The 10821-nt window shown below is 56.5% G+C and overlaps 1 protein-coding gene across 1 annotated transcript in view; it reads left to right on the top strand.

Annotated features, from left to right (window-relative positions):
• Window positions 1-675: 675 nt before the first annotated feature.
• Kcnab2 (potassium voltage-gated channel subfamily A regulatory beta subunit 2) overlaps window positions 676-10821 on the top strand; it is an 84014-nt gene continuing 73868 nt past the window's right edge. The window contains exon 1 of the mRNA XM_051171063.1: window positions 676-878. The gene's annotated coding sequence lies outside the window, so the exon portion shown is untranslated. The remainder of the gene's footprint in view (window positions 879-10821) is intronic.

Here is a 10821-nt window from a genome sequence, read left to right as displayed (position 1 = left end):
TCTGAGCGGGCTGCACGGACTAAGACCAGGAAAAAGACGCGCACACCACGCCGGGGATATCTCCAAGGCTCTGGCGAGCGCACCGCATCCATTTCAGCCCCAGACTGTTGTGGGTACCCGGTCAGAAGGCCGAGGACTAACCGAAGGACTAACTTCAGCTGGCAACCGGGATGCACCAACGGCCATGCGAGGGGTAAGCGATGCAACCCACGCGAGCCAGGCACGGCCCTGTGCTCTGTGCTGTACCTTGAAAACACCAGGTCGTCCGTAACAATCAAATATGCACAGCCCCGCCCGGGACCCTGAGGCCTCTTCAAGGCTCCGCTGCCACCCGCTCCTCGACCTCACGCTGGCTTCCCCTTCACTTGGTTCAGTCCAACGCTGGCGCGTTACCTAGGAGACGGGCACCGGCTCCACGCTTCCGAAGACGTCTCGCACCGTGGGTCCAGCGATCGGGCGGCCGGTGCCCAGCGGAGACCGAGGTCTCGTGGGTTCCTCTAGCCGGCCGAGGGGGCAGGCCAATCCGCGGCCACCCACGCGAGGGACCCCCGGCCTGCGGGACACGGCTCACTCCGCACGGAGCCCGCCTCGCGTCACTTTCCTCCGTCAAGACCGCGCATCCAATGAGAACCCGGGTCCGAGGAGTCTGACCCCTCGCGCCAGCCAATCGGCGCGTCGGCATGAGGCTGTGACTGGCGTGACTCGTGGCCAATGATAGGCTGCTAGGGGCGTGGCCTCTGGCGTCCCACGAGGTAAAGGATGCTGCGGGCGGACCCTGCCTGAGCGAGCGGGATTCGGGGGTGCTGAAGTCGCAAGGGCAGGGCGGGAAGGAAGATCCGGAGCGGGGCGTGGGATCCGGAGCTGGAGGTCCCCCCCAGGTGAGTGCAGCGGGGAGACCCCGGCGGGCACCTGCGAGGCCGCGCTCTCGCGGCCACCGCGGTCCCCCTCCATCTCCTCTTTCGCGGCTCCCGCATCCCTGCCCCCGTCGCCGTTCTCACCTCCTCTCCAGGCTCCTCACCTCCTTCTCCACAGTCTCCCTGCCCCCACCCCACCCGCTATGCTTCCCTGTCATACTGCCCCACCTTTCGGCCGGCATCCCGGTCCCCTACCCCAAACTTCCATCCCCGGCTCGACCCCATCCAGCCGCGCATCTTCGCCTCGCCCTTGCTTCCCCGCTTCCCGGCCTCTCTCCTGGCCTCTGCGCCCTCCTCGTAGCTGCCTTCTCTGTTTCTCTCCTCGTTGCTCCTCAAGACATCCTTCGTCCTTGCTGCCTGCCGGCGTCCCTCTGGCTTTGACCCCGAGCTCCCCACCCATTCTGCTCCCAGTCGGGTAGATCCCCATCACGACTACCGCACCACCGCTCTCTCTTTTGTGGTACTCCCCCCAGAACCTTGACACTCGTTGCATCTACACCTTGTTCCCCCTGCCCCTGTCACTAGACCTCTACCCCTCAGCTTCTCCCGCTGTCCCCAGGCCGTGGCACTTAAGCACTTAACCACCTCCCTACCAGCTGCTACTGCTGCTGCTGCCGCCGCCGCCGCCGCCGCTGCTGCAGGATGCGGAGCTCAAATGCTGCACTGCTGCCTGCTGCAGTAATCTGCAGCAAGGTGTACCTGCCCACCTGCCTGCCCTCCCTCCCATCTGCTGTACCCTGCTTGCTTCTTCTAGCATTTGTCCTGGCGGGGGTGGGGGGGCTCTCCTGCAGCATGCATGGAGCATCCTGGGGTGCTCCCAAGTGGGAAGCCTTCCAGCACCCTTTGCTGCCTGCCTCCCGGGGCCACCATCTCCCTTCTCGCCCATCCCCCACTTGGTGCACAGTCTCACTTTGTGATTCAGCATTTCTTTTTTTTTGGTGGTAACTTTCTTTGCTTACTGGTGTGGAAGGCAAATGTTTTAAAGGCAGGTGGTCTGGACTCTGAAGGTATGAGGGCCACAGAGGGGCTGGAGCCAGGGACCCACCAGTGGGGGTGGGAGGGAGGGTTGCCTCTTGTTTCGGTCCATTCGTCTGCCCCGTGTTGAACCATATCCAAGAGGAGATGACATAAGTAATAGCTCTTGGAGAGATGGACTGTTAGCATTTATGGAAATTAATACATCTCCACGGAAGAGCAAGAACATCAAGTTCAGTCCACAGCTGTCCCATTATTTGTCGCCTCTGGGTTTCTTCTTTCTTTGCGATTTCTCCTCCTCCTCAGAAACGCCAGCCCCCAACTCCCTTTGGTGCCAGGAACAAGCTTCCACTCTGCTCCAGGCTGCACCCAAGCCCCAGCGCTGCAATGTGGGGTACCTGTGTGTGTGAAGAGTCCCACCAATCCACCTGCGTCCTACCGCCCAGGCCCCCGTGTACCACCGGGGTCTTGGTCTTATGCTTTTCCAGTGTGAGGTCCTCAAAGTGTACTAGACTCCTGAAGTCCTGTCAGTCAGGTCCAGCCTCCAGCCTCCCTGTGGGAAGCTGCCCAAGCCCACAGCAGCCTTGGTGGTGCTTAGAGTAATGGACTGGGCCAGGACCTTGTCTGAAGAGCAGCTTGAGGGAGAGCCCCCCAAAAAACAGAGATTTTTTTTTTTGCCTCTTTGCTACACCAGTCAATAAATGCTTTGTGGGTACCAGACAGGATCCGGGGAGTGAGCCAGGCAGTGAGCAGAGAGAGGAGTGTCATGGAAAAACTCGAAGCCCTTTTCATATGTTTCAAGAGTCTGAAATCCTGTGAGCGTGGATGTGGAGCCTGGCTGAAGGCTATAAAACCAGCTGCCGGCAGGAGAAAGAGAGCTGTGGCACTGGGGCCATGTGTGCTAAGGAGCCAAAGGGCCAAATCTTTTGTGGCTGGCCAGCTAGGAAGGCGCCCTGCTCTTGGGCTGCCATCTTTGTCTTTTTTCGCTTTTCATTTACCTCAAATGATTGGGAAGAAACGGCATGTTGATGTGGTAATTTCTGGGAAGAGCCGGGGCGAGGGGTCCTTGCCTCCAGCTTGTGGGTAGGCTGCATGGCAACTGGGCAGACTGGAAGGAAAGCCTCTACTGGTCTTACAACCTGGGGAGCGTGCTTCAGTTTCTGAGGACACTGGCCAGGAGGAATGCGTGTTTGAGCCTTGCTTAAACTCTCATTAATTTTTGTGTCACCAAAGGCCACAGAGCCAGTGTGTTTTCCTCCAGTAGGGTGAGGAGATAGAACCGCAGCTGCTACGGGCAGCATTCTAGAAAGGTTGGCTAGAAATGTCCAGACCGAAAATGCCATGCCTCCGTCCATCTCTCTCCCAGCAGCAGGAAGTCTCTCTCACCATGTAGGGATAAAGGCTAACATTACAGGAGTCTGGACGACCCAACTGTCAGCCGTCTCCTGCCCCAGGGGACAGAGATTCATTTTATTTTCAAGGTCAACTGAGGCAGTGATGGAGTGAGGCAAACCACATGCTTGACACTTACTAGAACCCAATTGACATCGTGGCTCTCCAAGGTAGATGAAACCTGTACCCCAGACACACAGGTGTACTGTGTGCCACTGGTGAGGTGTAACGGCCACAGCATATTCTCAGGGACTCCTGTCAGCCTGACCTGGAAAACTCCCAGCACAGAGGCACGGTTTGTTCGTGACCGTGTATTTAGAAGGGGAGGCAGGAAGCCAGGGCTCCGGGTGCAGTGAGGAGGAGAAGAGAGTCCCCAGCGGATGGTCTGTACGGCTGACCTTCACCTCGGGGTCTTGGGAATAATTCTGTGGGGTAGGCTTACTAGCCTACAAGGGAAACTGAGGCATAGAGTGGCAAGGAGTCAAACCCGTCCCAGCTAGTGAAGAACCCTCTTCTGTCACAACTGGGTGGCAAATACCCACCCCATGATCCTGCCAAGGTCCAGCAAATGCCAGACACCCTCACCTCTGTGGGAGTAATCTCCTCAGACATCCAGGAGACCCAAAGCCCCAAGAGACGGGATACCTGCACTGGGTCTGGCCTATCTTTCTTTACCTCAGGTCTACCAATAGTTAGGTCCTTGGTGCCACTCGGATGAGCTCCTTTTGGCTCGTCCAGTGCCAAGGAGACAAAAAGGCAGGCCCTCCTCAGGAGAACACACACCTGAACCAGGGTGTCTTGGTGCAGTCTCTAAACTCATCCCCTTGCTGAAGAGGGTCTCCGCAGACCTCCCCCTGCTCTGCCAAAGGATGTGCAGTTAGCCTGGCGGAGACCTGGGGGTAGCCCTGTGGCGGCGCGACTGTCTTGAAAGCATGCCTCTCTTGAACTTCCTCCGTAAATGTCGCCCATCTTCGCTCTTTCCAGCATGCAGGGAGACCTGCAAGTTGGCTAGTTCCATATAAGTGGGATTGGGGGAAGGGAGAACAAGAAGAAAGGATGGAGGCCACGCCTCTCACTTCCCACTGTCACTCCTGCCCAGGCTAGCTAGGATGACTCTTCCCTCTGTGGTCTCCCCTGAGCAGTTAGGATCCATCACCCAACCCGGTGGCTGGGTGCACACATGCTGGTCTGTTTTCAGTTACTATAACAAGATACCTCCAGCTAGGTAATTTACAGAGAACAGAAGTTGGCAGTTGCCTGCAGATTCACTGATAAGCATGCCCACTTTCTGGATTCTGACTCCAAAAGTTTGGTTCTTTCCCCACCTTGCATCTCTTTTCTCCAAACATATGGCTGAACTCTAAGCCCACTTGACCTGATGCCCAGGGCGTTCCCTCCTTCCCTCCCTCCCTCCCTCCCCTTACCCACCTCTTGTACCCCGAGGCAGCTGCTTCCATATGTCTATTGACGAGCTGCCTGCTCGCTCCATCTCTACCTTTGCTACCCTTTTCCATCTTTCTCCTCCTGGCATCTTCTGAGCTCGCCAGTTCGCCCCCGCTGTTGTTTTGTCTCTCAAACCCCAATAAAATTATCCCCATTCTTTCTGTGAGAAGAAATTAAAAGAAAAAAAAAATAGTGCAAGTTTAATCGGCTCAGAGTCCTGGAGGCCACAGAGTCCGAGAGCATGACGCCTCGTTTGGTGAGAAGGCTGCTTCTTAAGCATCGACACAGGGCGTTGCACCCGAGGCAAGCAAGCATGTGTTGGCTCAGGCCTCTCTTTGACTTCATAAAGCTGCCGCCACCAGCCCCATCGTGGCGTCCTGCCCCAATACCGTCATTTAACCCTGACTCCCTTCCAACAGCCCCACCCCCAAAAACCATCAACATAAAGTTTTCTTGGAAGTGTCTTCCACAGGGTTCTGTTATCAACACTGGTTCCCCAGCTGAGACCTTTTATAGATAGGGACTGGTGGGCAGAAACGGGCTACTAGGGGTGGGTCCTTGGAAGCACCGTGTAAGATACATCTACCACAAGCTCGCCGTGCCTTCCCCGCCGTGATAGACTGAGACACTCTGTGAGCTGAAATAAGTCTGTCCTTCAATAAGTTGGTTTTGTCGGATGTTTTGGTCACTGTGACTCAGAAATCATGAATGTGATAAGAACGTGAGGTCTAAAGGCCCCAACAACCCTCTCTTGGATCTCCCGAGGGAGAGCCACTTCTTGGCCCCATGGTTATTGTTATCCTACCCTCAGGGCCCCTCCGGGTCCAGTCTTGGTGCTTCACCTTGCTCAAGACTTGGCTTTCCAGCCTCTGGATCTCTTTGCACTTTAGTACACCCGTCTCCCTTCATCTTGTGTGGTAGAGCAACCCCTCGGGACACGCCTGGCACAAAGCAGGCTCAGTAGGTGTCAGCACCAGGTCTGAGCCCCAAGCATAGCACTTTTGCGACCCCAACTTAGGTCCTAGAGCAGAGGAGACAGAGCCTGAGAGAGCGCAGCACAGCGGGCGGGCGCAGCACAGGGGGCTCTCCTAGGTAGAGGCAGGAGGGGAGCACAGGTGCCTGGCGCTCCGGTCTCCCTTGCCTCACAGATAGATGGAGGGCCAGCAGGCCTTCCCACATCTGTCCGCCCACCTGAACCCTGCAGCCCTCGGGGGCTCTAGACATGTGTCGTCCCATCAGCAGCTTCTCGTTCCTTCATCAAGAACTCAGCCCTCGATGCCCACGTGGTGTCAAACACAGTCCAGGGCACAGAGACCAGGAAGAATGCATAGGAGCCCGGCTGGTGGCACCAGGGGCTTTCCAGAGGGTTCCCTTTCCTCTCCTTCTCATTGTAGGAGCGCCAGAAGCAACTGGAGTGTGGGCAAGGAGATTGCTGTGAAGCTGCCGGGCAGGAAAAGTAAAAAGTTTAAAGCATCATCTTAAACCTATAAACAGCATCAGGTTTGAAGACCTTACCAACAGACCCCAGAAGGGCTGACTGGAGCTCTGTCTCCGGGGCTAAGAGTCAGGAAGGAGATTCAGTGATGGAGAAGAGCCTGCTGGTGCGGAGGAGAGATGGGCAAAGCCTCTGATGCAGACCTTGAGGACAGGCAGGGTTGTGAGGAACAGACCTAGGAAGAGACTGTCTGGGAGGGCTCAACAGGGTAAGGTCATGGGGGAGGGCCCACTTGGGGCAGCTGGACCAGGGCTGGAGCCTAGAATAGTCTAAAGCAGGTGCGTGAACACGGGTGAAAATGGCGACGAGGCATTGAGGCCGTTGCTCCCTTGGAGATAGACAGTGACAGGAAGAACAGAAGGGCCCCCAGACTCTTCTTGCTGGGTCTGCGTGGACTTGCGGAGGCCAAAAGAAGCAGGCAAGAGAGGGCCTTCCAGGCGGTAGGTGGGCTAGACTGGCTCATGGTCCTGCAGTTTGTGCCCAGGAGCACTGGGAAAGTTAACACTGAGGTTCAGCTGACAGCCGGGGCCTGGGATCGACTGCCAGCCACCCCAGCCCGGCCAGGCCCCCTGGCAGTTAATTCTGAGAGGGGCAGGGTGCACCCGGGGAATGAAATCTGTATTTCATAGTCTAGGGAAGGGAGGGAAAGGCCTGGGAGGGAGGCAGGTGTGTTTCAGATGGACCAGACTGAGTTGACAGAGGTATACATAGTCCTGTACACAGAAGTGGCCAGAAAGTTTATAACAGCCTCCCCTGCCATGTCCCGCTTTAGGCCGCCACCACCACCGCCAAGCCAGGCTCCAGGCTCCAGGCTCCAGGCTCCAGGCTCCTTACTGAAATCCCTTGCCTCTTGTGCATCATCAGATTGATACAGGTTCTGCCCTGGGAGTTAACATAAGACCCTAACGCATCTGAGCTGGTGTGTGTGCAATCAGGATCCGGATCCCAGGATTCTCTGTCTGGCCCACTGGACACCACTGCTTAGAGGGCTTTAGTATCTGATAAGGAAAGGAGAGAGAGCAGGTGAGGAAAAGCTGGGCTCAGGAAGTGACAGGCTGCACACAGGAAAGTAACATTCCGGTCCAGCACCCACCTGTGGCACCGTCTTGTGTCTGGCCTGTTGTAGTTGATCTCCATGTTTCCTAACTTACTTGGGGGCCACCTGGAACTGTGGGGTTGTGATACACCCCTCACGCCTCCACTGGCCCTGGCTTGCACAACCACAGAGCAGATGAGCATAGGCCACGTGACATCCTAGTAGAGCCCAGTTGTGGGTTTACCCGTTGGATCTGCAGAGTCTGGGGGCCCCCCCGTGGAACTGGACAGGGTGGGGGGTCCCATCATTACAGCTTATATAAACCTAGAGGTGGGGGTTCCAATCCCACACTTTGAGAAACATTTCCTAGTTACTATGGACAAACTTCCTTAAATCTACTTTTCCCCCAAACTATGGCCCTCAGGGGCAGCATTTTCTGGTGGCTCGAGGCTTAGGCAGAAGGGCGCCGTGTCGAGGTTTTAATTCTCCATAATGCGCAAGTCCACGGTCTACTAAAACGACCCACTCGCTTTCATCGGCTTTGACTCTCAAAGTGCCCACCCCGATGGCATGGCGGAGCTTAGCAAGAGGGCATTGATGGCTTCCCAGGCCTCCTGCTGGGAGTGGGGGTCGCACGGGGTGCTGTTAGTGCAGTGTTTGGGCAGAGCTGTGTGGAGGAACAGGCTGTTCCCAGCTGCACCTGGCTGGCCCTCCCTTCTCTGTTCCCTCCCTTCTCTGTTCCCCTCTCCTCTTGCCTCTGCTCAGCTGGCTCCTCTCACCACCCAGGGGATATTGCCTTTCCCTGGTAAAGAGTAGAGGGTATTTTTAGTCACCCAGGCCAAGAGGTGTTCAGGTGTCAGGAGAAGAGTCTCGGGGCCATCTTGTCCCTCTCTTCTGTGGAGGATGCAGAGCCTAGAGCAGGGTCCCAGCAGGTCCCGGGGCGGGGACACTGGTGCACTTGGCTCCTCACAGGAGAGAGAAAAACCTGAGCCTGTTTGTTTACATTCTGCCAGCTGAGAGGCAGAGGGCTGCTCAGGGAATGTCGGTGCCTATGCTCAAGCACCTGGGGGATTGGGGGATGCTGCCGTGCCTTCTCCTCACCCAGAGAGTTTGGGGTGACCACACATGTAGCACGTGGGTTGGCACATGGAACACGGACACTGCCTTGCCATGTAATAGTTGTGTGTGATTGTTACAGTGCGCCCTACACAGAAGCTTTCCAGAAAGAAAGAAACAAACAAACAAACAAAAAACAGTGGTTTTACCCAGAAAGGGCTTTTTCAAGTGAAGAATATAAGTAGCCCTTGCTGGCCTGATGCTGACCCTGAGAGCTGTGGTGGCATGCAGGCCGTGCTGGCCTCTCCCACTTCTGCTCTGCAGTGAGACCTCTCACTGAGAATGTCCCTTTTTACGGGGCCCACAGAGTGTGAGTGACCCTCAGGGACCCTGATGGCGGGGGATGGAAGACTAAGGAGACACGGGGGCGGGGTCACCATGGAAATGTCTGCTGTTCAGTGGTCATGGTGGCATAGTCTCTGCCATGGGATGAGGAAAGAGAGGTGGAGCTAGGCCTGAACTCATGGCCAGGAGGTGACATGGAGACCAGAGGAGACAGTGTAAAGTGTTGAGCATCCTGGAGAAAGGGGGTTTCCTCCCTAGTAAGCAAAGACCTTGGGTCCCAAACATTTTCAAAAATACATCCAGTCTCCTGTGGCCGAGATGGCTCACTTGATTAGTGTGAGAGATGAGAGATGACCAAGGTCACCATGCCTCTGAGCCCACAGCATCCTCAGGGAAGGTCACAGGCCCTAACATCCTGTCTCCAGACACCCACACACAGGGTCCACGAGCCCAGCTGGCCCTCCCTGCCTGCCTCGCCCGCACCAGAAGGTGCTGGCAGAGCCCAGTGGGTGCTGCTGGGAGGATGCTGTAAAAACAGGGTTTCACCCCACCCTGTGGCAGCTGATAACCATGGTAACTGGAGAGCTTCTGGGGTGTCCCAGCCACCTACTGGATCGTATGGGTGCCCAGGCTTGGCCAGGCCCCAAGGTACGCCATGTAGAGCAGTGGGAGGTAGGGGAGCCCTAAGCCAGGGGACCCTCCTCCCAGCACCTGTCCCCAGACTCAGTGTTAAAGCTGAAGTCCAGGACTTCCATAACCAGCGACCTGAGGTTCTCTCCAGACTCCTCACCTCCACGGTGCCTGTAGGTCAGCCTCTTCCTTTTAAGGAAGGAGAAATTGAGGCCAAAACAGAATCCTTCCTGTTGGTAGACTGAGCTGGGGTCACCAAGCTCCTGAGCCAGCAACACTCTTTGGAGCTGGAATGGGGTGAGAACCAGAAGTGAGGTGGTCCCCTAGGAGACAGAGACCCCTGCTCCTGGACAGACGTCAGACCTGTGCTAGACCTCCCCAGACCCTTGTTCTGTGCAGCAGGGGTGCCCCTCTGTCTGGGCTTCCCCTTCCGAGGCTCCGTTCTCTAGGTGCAAGACGCAGCCCACTACAAAACACAGCACACACCATGCCCCCTTTGGCCAAGCACACACGGGCCAGACCCAGGCTGTTTTCACAGATTTAAGAAAGCCCAGGTTCCCTGAGTCACTACATTTACCTCCCAGGGCCCTCACCAACCCAAGTGATGCTGTCGATGGTTCTGGAGGACTGAGCTCAGAGACAAGTCATGTCACAGCCCTGTGATGCTCTCAGCATCTCCATCCGTCTCCTCGGCCCGGGAGGCCTGACTTGTAATGCATGTCCACCCCGTGAAAAAGCCCCTGGTCAGAAACCTCCACCCCGGGGACAGCCCTCCAAGATCTCATCTTTCCCAGGCTAGCCCTGGCAAGGAGAAGGAAGCCTTCACAGCCATTGATGCTGAGCACAGTGTTGAAGGACTCTTCCGACACCCCAAAGCACAGTCTTGGCCTGAAGTGAGGCACTGAGGTGAGGCCAGAGGTAACAATAAGACAGGGAGGCGGCAGGCACAGAGCCTGCTCATAGATGCAGCTGTGGCCCTGGAGCTGGCATCTCCACCTGAGTGTGTCAAGTTGGGTTGTCTCCTGACCCCTCAGCCTCAACACTCCTCTGCCAAGGCAGGACATAGCCTGTTATTTTACAACACGACACTCACCTGTGCAACCCTGACCCTCACTCTGCAGAAGCCGTGCCAGGGCATCCAGGCCAAGTGCTCACGGGCAGGAGACAGGCAGAGGAGGCCAAGTAGCCCCCAGCATGCCTGAGTAGAGACGAGCACACAGCCGGACGTTGGTCCTCACTGAAGGAGGAACCCCAGCTTACCTACCCTGCGAGCTGAGGACAAGGGCTGTGCCAGTGATTGCCTTCCGTACGATGTCAGCCATTTAGATTGGCAGCGACAGTTCGCCATGGTTCCGTTCTAAGACGCTTACACATGCTCACTCGACCCTTCTGTCCTCCTCACCCGTTCACCGCCCCTGTTGAGATTGTCTCTGTGTCCCAGGAGAAAGCAAGTCCTCATCCTAGACTTTGCCTGTGTCGCAGTTAGCAAAGGATAGACTTTTTTTTTTTAATGGATTCCTTCCTCAGACCCTACC

This window comes from Acomys russatus, chromosome 29 (assembly GCF_903995435.1).
Source record: "Acomys russatus chromosome 29, mAcoRus1.1, whole genome shotgun sequence".
NCBI lineage: Eukaryota > Metazoa > Chordata > Mammalia > Rodentia > Muridae > Acomys > Acomys russatus.
This window is presented reverse-complemented; position numbering and strand designations above follow the sequence as displayed.